We start from the raw sequence: 12308 nt of genomic DNA, 5'->3' as shown, positions 1-12308 counted from the left end.
CAAGAAGAAAGCCAAGGAAAGTGTGGGCCCCTTACTGAATGAGGGAGGCAACCTAGTGACAGAGGATGTGGAAAAAGTTAATGTACTCAATGCTTTTTTTGCCTCTGTCTTCATTAACAAGGTCAGCTCCCAGACTGCTGCGCTGGGCATCACAGCATGGGGAGTAGATGGCCAGCCCTCTGTGGAGAAAGAGGTGGTTAGGGACTATTTAGAAAAGCTGGACGTGCACAAGTCCATGGGGCCGGACGAGTTGCATCCAAGAGTGCTAAAGGAATTGGCGGCTGTGATTGCAGAGCCATTGGCCATTATCTTTGAAAACTCGTGGCGAACGGGGGAAGTCCCAGATGACTGGAAAAAGGCTAATGTAGTGCCATTCTTTAAAAAAGGGAAGAAGAAGGATCCTGGGAACTACAGGCCAGTCAGCCTCACCTCAGTCCCCAGAAAAATCATGGAGCAGGTCCTCAAAGAATCAATCCTGAAGCACTTGCATGAGAGGAAAGTGATCAGGAACAGTCAGCATGGATTCACCAAGGGAAAGTCATGCCTGACTAATCTAATCGCCTTCTATGATGAGATTACTGGTTCTGTGGATGAAGGGAAAGCAGTGGATGTATTGTTTCTTGACTTTAGCAAAGCTTTTGACATGGTCTCCCACAGTATTCTTGTCAGCAAGGTAAAGAAGTATGGGCTGGATGAATGCACTATAAGGTGGGTAGAAAGTTGGCTAGATTGTCGGGCTCAATGGGTAGTGATCAATGGCTCCATGTCTAGTTGGCAGCCGGTGTCAAGTGGAGTGCCCCAGGGGTCGGTCCTGGGGCCGGTTTTGTTCAATATCTTCATAAATGATCTGGAGGATGGTGTGGTTTGCACTCTCAGCAAATTTGCGGATGATACTAAACTGGGAGGAGTGGTAGATACGCTGGAGGGCAGGGATAGGATACAGAGGGACCTAGACAAATTGGAGGATTGGGCCAAAAGAAATCTGATGAGGTTCAATAAGGATAAGTGCAGGGTCCTGCACTTAGGACGGAAGAACCCAATGCACCGCTACAGACTAGGGACCGAATGGCTAGGCAGCAGTTCTGCGGAAAAGGACCTAGGGGTGACAGTGGACGAGAAGCTGGATATGAGTCAGCAGTGTGCCCTTGTTGTCAAGAAGGCCAATGGCATTTTGGGATGTATAAGTAGGGGCATAGCGAGCAGATCGAGGGATGTGATCGTTCCCCTCTATTCGACATTGGTGAGGCCTCATCTGGAGTACTGTGTCCAGTTTTGGGCCCCACACTACAAGAAGGATGTGGATAAATTGGAGAGAGTCCAGCGAAGGGCAACAAAAATGATCAGGGGTCTGGAACACATGACTTATGAGGAGAGGCTGAGGGAACTGGGATTGTTTAGTCTGCAGAAGAGAAGAATGAGGGGGGATTTGATAGCTGCTTTCAACTACCTGAGAGGTGATTCCAGAGAGGATGGTTCTAGACTATTCTCAGTGGTAGAAGAGGACAGGACAAGGAGTAATGGTCTCAAGTTGCAGTGGGGGAGGTTTAGGTTGGATATTAGGAAAAACTTTTTCACTAGGAGGGTGGTGAAACACTGGAATGCGTTACCTAGGGAGGTGGTAGAATCTCCTTCCTTAGAAGTTTTTAAGGTCAGGCTTGACAAAGCCCTGGCTGGGATGATTTAATTGGGGATTGGTCCTGCTTTGAGCAGGGGGTTGGGCTAGATGACCTCCTGAGGTCCCTTCCAACCCTGATATTCTATGATTCTATGGATACCGCTAAAGCAAAAATCTCAGACGACTGTGGATGTGGGCGCGCACACACCTGGAATGGAATTGACAGGAGCAACACATCTCAAAGAACAACAGTTATGAAAAGGTAGGTAACCTTTTTTTTTTTCCCAGACATTTATAATTTGAAAAAAATGAATTCTTTGTGCTTGAAGTATGGATGTTGCCATATCAACTGTAACAAGACCAATTAATTAAGGTGGGTTATTATCAGCAGGAGAAAAAAAACCTTTTGCAGTGATAATCAGGATGGCCCATTTCAAACAGTTGACAAGAAGGTGTGAGTAAAGTAGGGGGAAAAAATTAGCATGGGGAAATAGTTTTTACTTTGTGTAATGACCCATCCACTCCTAGTCTCTATTCAAGCCTAATTTAGTGGTGTCCAGTTTGCAAATTAATTCCAATTCTGCAGTTTCTCATTGGAGTCTGTTTCTGAAGTTTTTTTGTTGGAGAATTGCGACTTTTAGGTCTGAAATTGAGTGAAAGGGAGGTTGAAGTGTTCTCTGACTGGTTTTTGAATGTTATAATTCTTGATGTTTGATTTGTGTCCATTTATTCTTTTGCACAGAGGCCAGTCCTCGCTTGCAGACAGCCCCCCCACCTGAAGCAAATACTCACCAGCAACCACACAACAAAAACAGTAACCCAGGAACCTATCCTTGCAACAAAGCCCGTTGCCAACTGTTTCCACATGTCTGTTCAGGGGACACCATCATAGGGCCTAATCACATCAGCCACACTATCAGAGGCTTGTTCACCTGCACATCTACCAATGTGATATATGCCATCATGTGCCAACAATGCCCCTCTGTCATGTACATTGGCCAAACCAGACAATCTGTACACAAAAGAGATTACGTTACAGTTGGTATGGAAACACCCATTTTTTCATGTTGTCTGTTTATATATATCTTCCTACTGTATTTTCCACTGCATTCATCCGATGAAGTGGGTTTTAGCCCATGGAAGCTTATGCCCAAATAATTTGTTAGTCTCTAAGGTGCCACAAGTACTCCTTTTTTTTTTATTGAGTTGAGTGTTAGTCCTCACTTTGCTCAGACAGTCTTGCCAATTATTACATTTTATTATTATTATCCTCTAACAAGAGAAAGGAGGAGATTCTGGAAATAGAAGGTTTCTTGGCAGGTGGGGTGGGCTGAAGTCAGAAAAAAATTAGTAGGGAAGTAGAGAAAGTAAAGTATATGAAAGATTAGTCCTTTATACAGACTAATCTGGGTCATATGATAAAATGCTCTCATTTGAACAACATGCATTTTAATACAGTCAAATGCAAGGTCATACAGCTAGGAACAAAGATGGGAGGCCTGTATCCTAGAATGCAATGACATAGAAAAGGACTTGGGGATAATGGTACATACTGAGCTCTCAGCATGATTGTAAGGGGACTGTTGGCCTCTTAGTAAAACTCAGTGAGCGATTTTTGGTTGGCAGTACCAAAAGAAAGGGGAAGGGTGATGGGAAATCAGTATCTTGAGACTACCGGTTCCCAGGAGCAATGGGGAGAGGCTCCAGGTCAGCCTGACTGACAGGGTGCGGACAGGCTAATGAGGGAGTCAGGAGGCCAGAGGAGTCCCATCCTCTGTTTGAGCTGGAATTGCCTGGAACAGAGCGGGCCGAGCTAAGGAGAGAGCAGGGGCCCCTGCTGAGCTGGGGAGCTAAGCCGTGGCAGCCAGAGAGAACCAGAGAAGCAGCCAAAGGAGCAGGTCAGTGCTGGGAGCAGAGCCACAGAAACATCCCAGAGAGCAGACCTGTGCTGGGAGGAGAGCTGCAGTAACCAGAGCCAGAGGGGCCAGAGAAGCAGCCCAGGGAGTTGAGCTGGAGGCAGAGCAGCATCAGTACTGAGGCACAGTGGAGTTGGAGTTCGAGCTGGGCCTTGAGCAGTCCGGAGCCGGGTTCGGTGAGCAGCTGGGGAGAGTGATGGGGGATCCTGGGCTGCGGGCCCAGCACAGGAAGATACCCCCAGCCAAGAGGCCTTACAGGCCAGACTTGAGGGGGGGGTCGTAACCCCGACAGGGGGACTGAAGCTGGGAAGAAGGGTCCTGCCACCTAGAGCCTGAAGGTGTATGATCACTGCCAGAGCAAATGTCCGTCCTTTAGCATCCCTGCAGCACAGACAGGGCCTGAGAATGAGGCCTGGGGCATGCAAAGAACAGACTGAACTTCCCTTACATTCCAGAGACTGCTGTTTGTGATGTCCTCGTACGATGGGGGGGGAGTGTGTGTGTGTGTGTGTGTGTGTGTGTGTGTGAGACGTGTTCCTTTAACCTTTCCCATTTTTTCCTTTTTTTTTTAAAAAAATTGATTGCTGTTCAATAATTTGTATTTGCTTTGAACTGTAGGTAATGATCAGTGGGTCAGGGAAGTGTCCAGTATGAAGAGAGCACGCCGGAGTGGGGACACCCTAGCCCAGGAGTTGGCAACCTTTGAGAAGTGGCATGCCAAGTCTTCATTAATTTAATGTTTTGCATGCCAGTAATAAATTTTACCTTTACAGGGTCCCCCAACGGAACCCCAGACTGGCAGCGGGCTGAGTGGGGCTGGCGGCCAGGACTCTGGCTGGCAGGGGCCGGGCGGCTGGGACCCCAGACCAGCAGCAAGGTGAGCGGGACCAGGGGCTGGTATCCCAGGCCAGCAGCAGGCTGAGCGGGGCCGATGGCAGGAACCCCGGCTGGCAAGGGGCCGGCGGCCAGAATCCCAGACCGTCAGCAGCCTGAGTGGGGTGGTGGACAGAACCCCAGACCGGCCGCAGCTCAGCCCACCGCTGGTCTGGGGATCCAGCCGCCAGCTCCTACCAGCCGGGATCCCAGCTGCTGACCCTGCTCAGCCCACTGCCAGCCTGGGGTTCCGTTCACTCAGGCCAGCAGCAGGCTGAGCAGGGCCAGCAGCCGAGACCCTGGCTGACAAGGGGCTGGCGGCCTGAACTCCAGACCGTCAGAGGCCTGAGCGGGGCTGGCGGACAGAACTCCAGACTGGCAGACTGCCGCTGGTCTGGGGTTCTGTCTGCTGGTTCCTGCCAGCTGGGGTCCCGGCTGCCGGCCCCACTTAGCCTGCTGCCAGCCGGGGCTTCCGTTCACCCAGGCCAGCAGTGGGATGAGTGGGGCTGGTGGCCGAGACCCCAGCTGGCAAGGGGCCAGCGGCTGGAACCTCAGACCGGCAGCGGGCTGAGCTGGCCCCACGCAGCCCGCTGCCGGCCTGGGGTTCCGTTCACCCAGGCAGGCAGCGGGCTGAGTGGGGCTGGCGGCTGGGACCCCGGCTGGCACCAGCGTGCCTGTAAAAATCGGCTTGCGTGCCGCCTTTGGCACGAGTGTCGCAGGTTGCCGACCCCTGCCCTAAGTGACCATGACAAAGTTGAGGGTTGAGCCCCCCAGGAATCTTGGGCCCAGCCTTCTTGGGGTTACGAGGACTCTGCCACACAGGAGCGTGGAAGGGGAGCCCTGAAGGTCAGGTAGGCCTCTGGATAAAGGAAGTGGGAGTGAGGATTCAGATCCGTTCGCTAGCCCATTCCCCCGGGGTAGTGTATAAACCAGGAAAGTTCCCTTCAGTAGCGGGACCATTCTCCCTCTTACACAATGCTGTGGCTAAGAGGGCTAACAGAACCTTTGGATGTATAATTAGGAGAATATCAAGTAGGACTAGGAAGGTGGTATTATTTCTGTACACAGCGGTAGTGAGACCATTACTGGAATACTGTGTCCAGTTCTGGTGTCCACACTTAGAAAAGGATGTTGAAAAATTAGAAAGGGTTCAGAAAAGCGCTACAAAGATGATTGGAGATCTGGAAAATATGCCTTATAGCAAGAAACTCGTCTTTTTAGTATATTCTAAAAAGGTTAAGTGGTGACTTTATCATGGTCTACAGCAGGGGTTCTCAAGCTGGGGGTCGGGACCCCTCAGGGGTCGCGAGGTTATTACATGGGGGGTCACAAGCTGTTGGCCGCCACCCCAAACCCTGCTTTGCCTCCAGGATTTATAATGGTATTAAATATATTAAAAAGTGTTTTTAATTTATAAGGGGGGGTTGCACTCAGAGGCTTGCTATGTGAAAGGGGTCACCAGTTTAAAGGTTTGAGAACCACTGGTCTACAGGTACCTCCAGGGGGAAGAGATTTCTGAGAGTAAATGGCTTTTTAGCAAAAAAAAAAAAAAAAAAAAAAACCACGAGATCCAATGATTGGAAACTGAAGCTAGACAAGACCACGTCATACTAGACATAAGGTGCAAAGTTTCAACAGTGAGTTATTAACCATTGGAACAACTTACCTAATGGTGAAGTCTCAATCACCTGAAGTCTTTAAATCGAAAAGAATGGATATCATTCTAACAGATATGCTGTTGTTCAAATAGAAGTTAAGGGCTTGATGCAGAAATTACTGAGTTAGGTTGTCTGCCCTGTGTCATGCAAAAAGTCAGACTACATGCTGATAATGGTCTTGTGATAGGGAGTCAATCCTGTCCTAACACCAACAAGATTAAAAGGGCCTGAGAATCCTGACACCTCACTGATTGCAGCTCGGGAGTGAATGGCCAGGTGAAAGGGCTAGACTTAGAAGAGGAGAAAAATGGTTAATTTAGAAGAGGAGACTTGGGGAAGAGGATGTAGTGAGTGCCCTCTCTCTGGGAAGGGACTTGATAAAAAACTAAAAAAGCTGGAAGAACTGAGAAACACACAGCCTGCTCCTGAGGCAAGCCTTTAGTCTCACTGTCTCACATGACCTTCTCATAAGCAAACTAGGAAAATATAGCTTAGATGAACCTGATGTGGGTGCACAACTGGCTGGGAAACCGTACTCAGAGAGTAGTTATCAATGGTTCACAATCAAGCTGGAAAGGCATAATGAGTGGGGTCCCACTGGGATCTGTTCTGGGTCCAGTATCTTCATAAATTTTGTGGATAATGGCATAGAGAGTACACTTGTAAACTTTGAGGACGACCCCCCTGCTGGGAGGGGTTACAAGCGCTTTGGAGGACAGGATTAAAAGTCAAATGATCTGGACAAACTGGAGAAATGGTCTGAAATAGAAAGGATGAAATTCAAGGATGATTCAAGATTCTGCAGACTCATAAACCTGGAGATGCCACCCAGCTTGCTGGTGAGCACCAGCCCTTCACTGTTAGAAATGAGACCAGATGACGATCCTGAGGCCTGCCTGGTCACCCTTGAGTTGCCACTGTTGCTCTGTCAGAGAAGGAGTTCCTGAGCCATCTGCTTAGACAACCAGATGCCATCTAAACTGTCTATATCATGATAAATTTTGAAAACTGCATCCAGTTCATTCCAGTATTTCAGAGAATGTTCTAGTTATCAGTGGGCAGAACCCTGTTAAATTTGGTGAAAATTGGAAAACCAGAAAAGTCTGATTTCCACTAAAAATGGTCCCTGAAAGCACGACCTGCTGCTGGAGGCACAGGAAGCTCTCTGATGCAATCCGATGCTGCCTATGTAGATCACAGAGAGGCTGCTAGAGTATTGCACACTTCCTTGTATTATATAGGCCAAACTGTGAACCCAGCCAGGCCACTTACCCTACTTTGGCCCCCTAAGCTGGTCCTTCCCAGCCCTGTTTGGGCCTCTGTTTGTGGACCCCTAAACCATTTCAAATGGACATGCAGAGTCCTTTGGAAATCTTACACATTGTCTACAGACCCCCCCAGGGATCTGCGGACCACAGGTTGAAAACCACTGGTCTATGGTGTTTCACACCATTTTCTCCCTCGTGTATTTATACGATTGACATATACTGAAATCTCTGGAAGGAAACAGCTATGGTAACAGGGTTTGTAATAACATGTGAGTGGAAAGAATCTGAAAAGGCAAATAAGAAAATTGAGTCTGGCTGAATAATCAAGACACAGGATGAAAATGTTTTTGGCCAAGTAACTTAGAAAACTAACAGCAAAGCCTCTTTTTATGGTCATAAGTTGTGTTGCTTTCATTTTGTCTCTTGATGACATGTTGAACCTTTAGTCTCTCTGACTTATGGAAAGTGTTACAGAAACATTTCCTGTGTCACACTGACTGAGATGCAATGAGAAACCACAGTGCTTATTTCTGGTAGTGACGCAGCAATATGGAAACAAATTTGTTGTGGAAGGTTTTGGTTTTTTTTTTAGAACAAACTAGTTACATAACTCTTAATGCAAAGATTTACAGACATATCTAGAAAGTTTTGCCCTTTGTATGGGCATTCAGTTTTATTCTCCATTTTTTCTTATCAGATAAAGATTTTTAGTGTCAGTGCTGCATGGGGGCAGGAGAGGGAGAAAGGAACGGATGCTCGTAACTGTCATTTCAGATGTAATCGCAGGGAAAGTATAAAATCATTCAGGGCTCTTAGGAGAACAGAAAGACTTTGGATTTGTTCTAAAATGCATGAGCACAGTCACAGACACGTAATGACTCAGGACCAAAGTCAGCACTGGTGTCAGTGGGTGCAGCTTTCCTGTAAGTCAAATGGAAGTTGCACCTGCTTAAACCAGAGCTGAGTTTAGCTCTCAGTTTAATTGGTATTTATTGCCTGCAGTGGTATCATGTGACTAGACCACCCAAGAGGAACAAAAGGAACAAATCATGGTAGAGGAGTTTGTAGCAGAAGTAGAGTGGATACTTTGCCTCCAGCTTGTAACTTGCTGTGCTTTTGAGTCTACTGAAGATTCTTTACATTATGAGATGGTGTCAGCAAGAGGAGCAAAGGTGTTTCATTTTTAACTGGGCTTCAGAATGGAAGCAACACCCAAGACCAGCATCTCATATTTGAGTGCTTCCCATCCTTTCCATGCTCCTGTTAGTTGCACAAGCATTTCTGAAGGTGACCCTCAGTTTCTGAATGGACTATTCAGTGTCATGTGGGTACCCTGCCTGAAGTCTTGTTCCTATGGAACTCTATATGCAGGGACGGTGGTGCAAAAAGACAATGCAGCCTCAAGCTTATTGCCCTAAATCTCAGAAGTTCGTGGGAGGAGACTCGTTCCTCATCCCTTTTGGAGGGGGGATCCCCCTTTAAAGTGTCCCTGGGGCAGCTGCTGACTGCAGAAACCCTGTCCATGGTTACATTAGAGTCATGCTGCCAGGAAGCTGTGGTGGGACAGGCTACTAGGGACACAGAGCCAATGTAAAGACACAATATACCTGGCCTCCCTCGATCCCCAGGTTTGGGGGTGGGACGTATGGCCTGTTCAGTGCAGAGCTAGCATTCCTCTCCATTAAAGTCTCCCTACAAATCAATCACCTCTGTCCCGAACCAATTTTAAATTTAACAACAGTGTTGCAAGTCGTGAGATTAGTATCCAGGCTTGTTCAGTGATGCTGTCAACAAATCCCAGGACATAGACATCACTCAGCCTTGGTTGGGCTCTTTCCTATTCCTTTGATTTAACGGACGTGCTGCCAAGGTTCTTTTTTCCCTTATATTTTACTCAGGGCATCTTTATGGTGCTTCTCTTTTACCCATGGACATTTTTTTATTTGCTACATCTTGCACCAGCTCCCATTAGCAGGTGAGATTCTGTGGCCTATGTTATGCAGAAGGTCAGGCTAGATCATAAGGGACACCTCAGATTTTAGAAATCGGTGAATCTCTCTTGCTGGGTTACTGGTATTTGCAGTAGCTAAGCTTGCTGTACCAGTTGCACCACTCATTTCAGTGTTAGCTCAGAAATTACCTGTAATTTTTCTGAAAAAGTACCTTGTTTACAATCCCAGCTACTAGATGATCTCACGTTTTCTTTCATGTTGATACCAATTTCACATTGCTCTGCTTGTTCATTTAGGGCCCTTGTACAGGCTTTGAAACTTTCTCTGGGCCTCAGCTCCCTTTGGCAAAGCCACACCTCATCATATATTACAGTCTTTTTGAAATGGTTTGTTCATCTGACTTTTTAGAACTATGTCATAGTTATTATCTCCTTCTAGTCAATCCAGTCTATGGGTTTAATCAAACTGAGCCTTGGGGAAGGTTGAACTTTAGCATTTTCTTTTCCTCTTATCTTCTGATACCATGTAATGTGATAATGGTTACAAAAATCACAGAAAGAGCTGCTTTTTTTCTATCAATGAACAAGGAACTTTATTAGAGTAAGGAAAACAGTATCATCCTAAAGCAGCATATCTCTCTCTGCTTCACATAGAGCTTCTGTCCAGGAACTTCACCAGCCCCTTTTGTCAGGCTTTCTGCTACAGACAAGGGTGGCACTAAGGGAGACTTGTGGGGGCTATAGCCACCCCAAAATTTGCCTTAGCCCCACCCCCACGTCCCGTAGCCACCCTGTAGCAGCTGCTGGTCTCCAGCCACCCAGCTCTGAAGGTAGAGTGGAGAAAGCAGCAGTTGCTTGCTGGTTGGGCACCCAGCTCCAGCAGCAGTGGAGAAGTAATCCCAGGTGGGGGGACGGGGTGCCTGAGAGCAGCCCCCAGGGCATGCCACCCAGTCCTGATGAAGGATCCAAGGCTCCCCTACAGTGGCCCAGACTGACCTGCTGGTCCCCCGCCTGTGGTCGCTGCTTCCCAAGGGTTTTGCCAGTCCTGGAGCCAGGTCCCCGTGCCCAATCAGCTCTTACCAGCTGCGAGCAGACAGCGCACTGCGCTGCCCAACTCCAGCCTCTGATGTATCAAAGGGGTAGAGCCACAGAGGGGGCAGGGCCTTATGGTGGGGGGTACAGCCCCTCAATTTTCTGTCTGGTCCACCTCATCTCCCCCACCAGGAAGAGGCTGGTGCCCTCAGCTACAGATTTAAAGAAACAGTCCACTTTTTCACACAGGCAGTACCAGTGGTTTCTGTCCCAAAAAAGCTTGTGAATATGTGAAACTATAGACGTTCTTGTTAACTGCTGGAAATGGCCCACCTTGATTATCACTACAAAGGGTTTTCCTCCCCCCCGCACTGGTAATAGCTCATCTTAAGTGAACTTATGCTCAAATAAATTGGTTAGTTTCTAAGGTGCCACAAGTACTCCTTTTCTTTTTGCGAATACAGACTAACATGGCTGTTACTCTGAAACCTCTCCTTATAGTGTGCATGATAAACACCCATTTTTTCATGTTCTGTGTGTATATAAATCTCCTCACTGTATTTTCCACTGAATGCGTCCGATGAAGTGAGCTGTAGCTCACGAAAGCTTATGCTTAAATAAATTGGTTAGTCTCTAAGGTGCCACAAGTCCTCCTTTTCTTTTTATGTTAACATAAACAGTGAAAAGGGAGAGGGATGTTCATTCCTTATAGAGACGATATCTCCAAAAATTGGCACAGGCACCTTCTTTCTCATTACTTGATGAAGCAACCCTTTCAATATTTATTACCTCCTTTGACTATTATCTCTTTTTACCGTTTACCTTTTAACATTGGCAAGTCTCCTGAAATATTTTGCACACAATTACTCAGGTTCTGTGGGAACAGCAGAGGGTAGCCTTTACCAGCATGAATTAGAATATTACCCATGGTTCAGTGAAAGAGATATAAAATGTTAAATCCACAGGATTAAAACTGAACAAAGGAAAGGAAGTGACAGAGGAGACAAAAGACCTGTGTGTACTGGTTGATCACAGGATGACTATGAGCTGTCAATGTGATGCGGCCATGAAAAAGGCTAATGCAATCCTAGGATACATCAGGCAAGGTATTTCCAGTAGAGACAGGGAAGTGTTAGTACCGTTATACAAGGCACTTTTGAGACTTCATCTAGAATACTGTGTGCAATTCTGGTCTCCCATGTTTAAGAAAGATGAATGCAAAATGGAACAGGTACAGAGAAGGGCTATTAGGATGATCAGAGGAATGGAAAACCTACCTCACGAGAGGAGACTTAAGGAGCTTGGCTTGTTTAGCATAATCAAATGACGGCTGAGGGGAGATATGATTGCTCTTTATAAGTACATCAGAGAGATAAACACCAGGGAGGGAGAGGAGGTAAATTAAGGGCCAGTGTTTCCCCAGAACAAATGAATATAAACTGTCCATCAATAAGTTTAGGCTTGAAATTAGTTGAAGGATTCTAGCCATAAGAGGACTGAAGTTCTGGAACCGACTTCCAGGAGGAGTAGGGGAGGCATAAAACCTAACTTGTTTCAAAACTGAGCTTGATAAGTTTATGAAGGGGATGGTATGATGAGGTTGCCTACAATGGCATATGGCTTACTCACAACTGCTATTAGCAAATATCTCCAACAGCTGAAGATGGGACACTAGATGAGGTGGACTCTGAGTTACTGTAGCTAATGCTTTCCCAGGTGTCTGACTGGTGGGACTCAACCTATTTGGGGTAAGGAAGGAATTTTTCCCCAGGGCAGATTGGCAGAGACCCTGGGTTTTTTTTCACCTTCCTCTGCAGCATGGGGCATGGATAACCTACTGGTTTGAACTAGTGTAAATGGTGGCTTCTCTGTAACCTGAAGTCCTTAAATCAAGATTTGAGGTTTTAGTAATTCAGCCAGAGGTTATAGATCTATTACATGAGTGGATGGTGAGGTTCTGTGGCCTGTTATGTGCAGGAGGTCAGACTAGATGGC

This window comes from Caretta caretta, chromosome 8, assembly GCF_965140235.1.
Source record: "Caretta caretta isolate rCarCar2 chromosome 8, rCarCar1.hap1, whole genome shotgun sequence".
Lineage (NCBI taxonomy): Eukaryota > Metazoa > Chordata > Testudines > Cheloniidae > Caretta > Caretta caretta.
The sequence above is the reverse complement of the archived record's forward strand: the minus strand, read 5'-3'. Positions refer to the sequence as shown.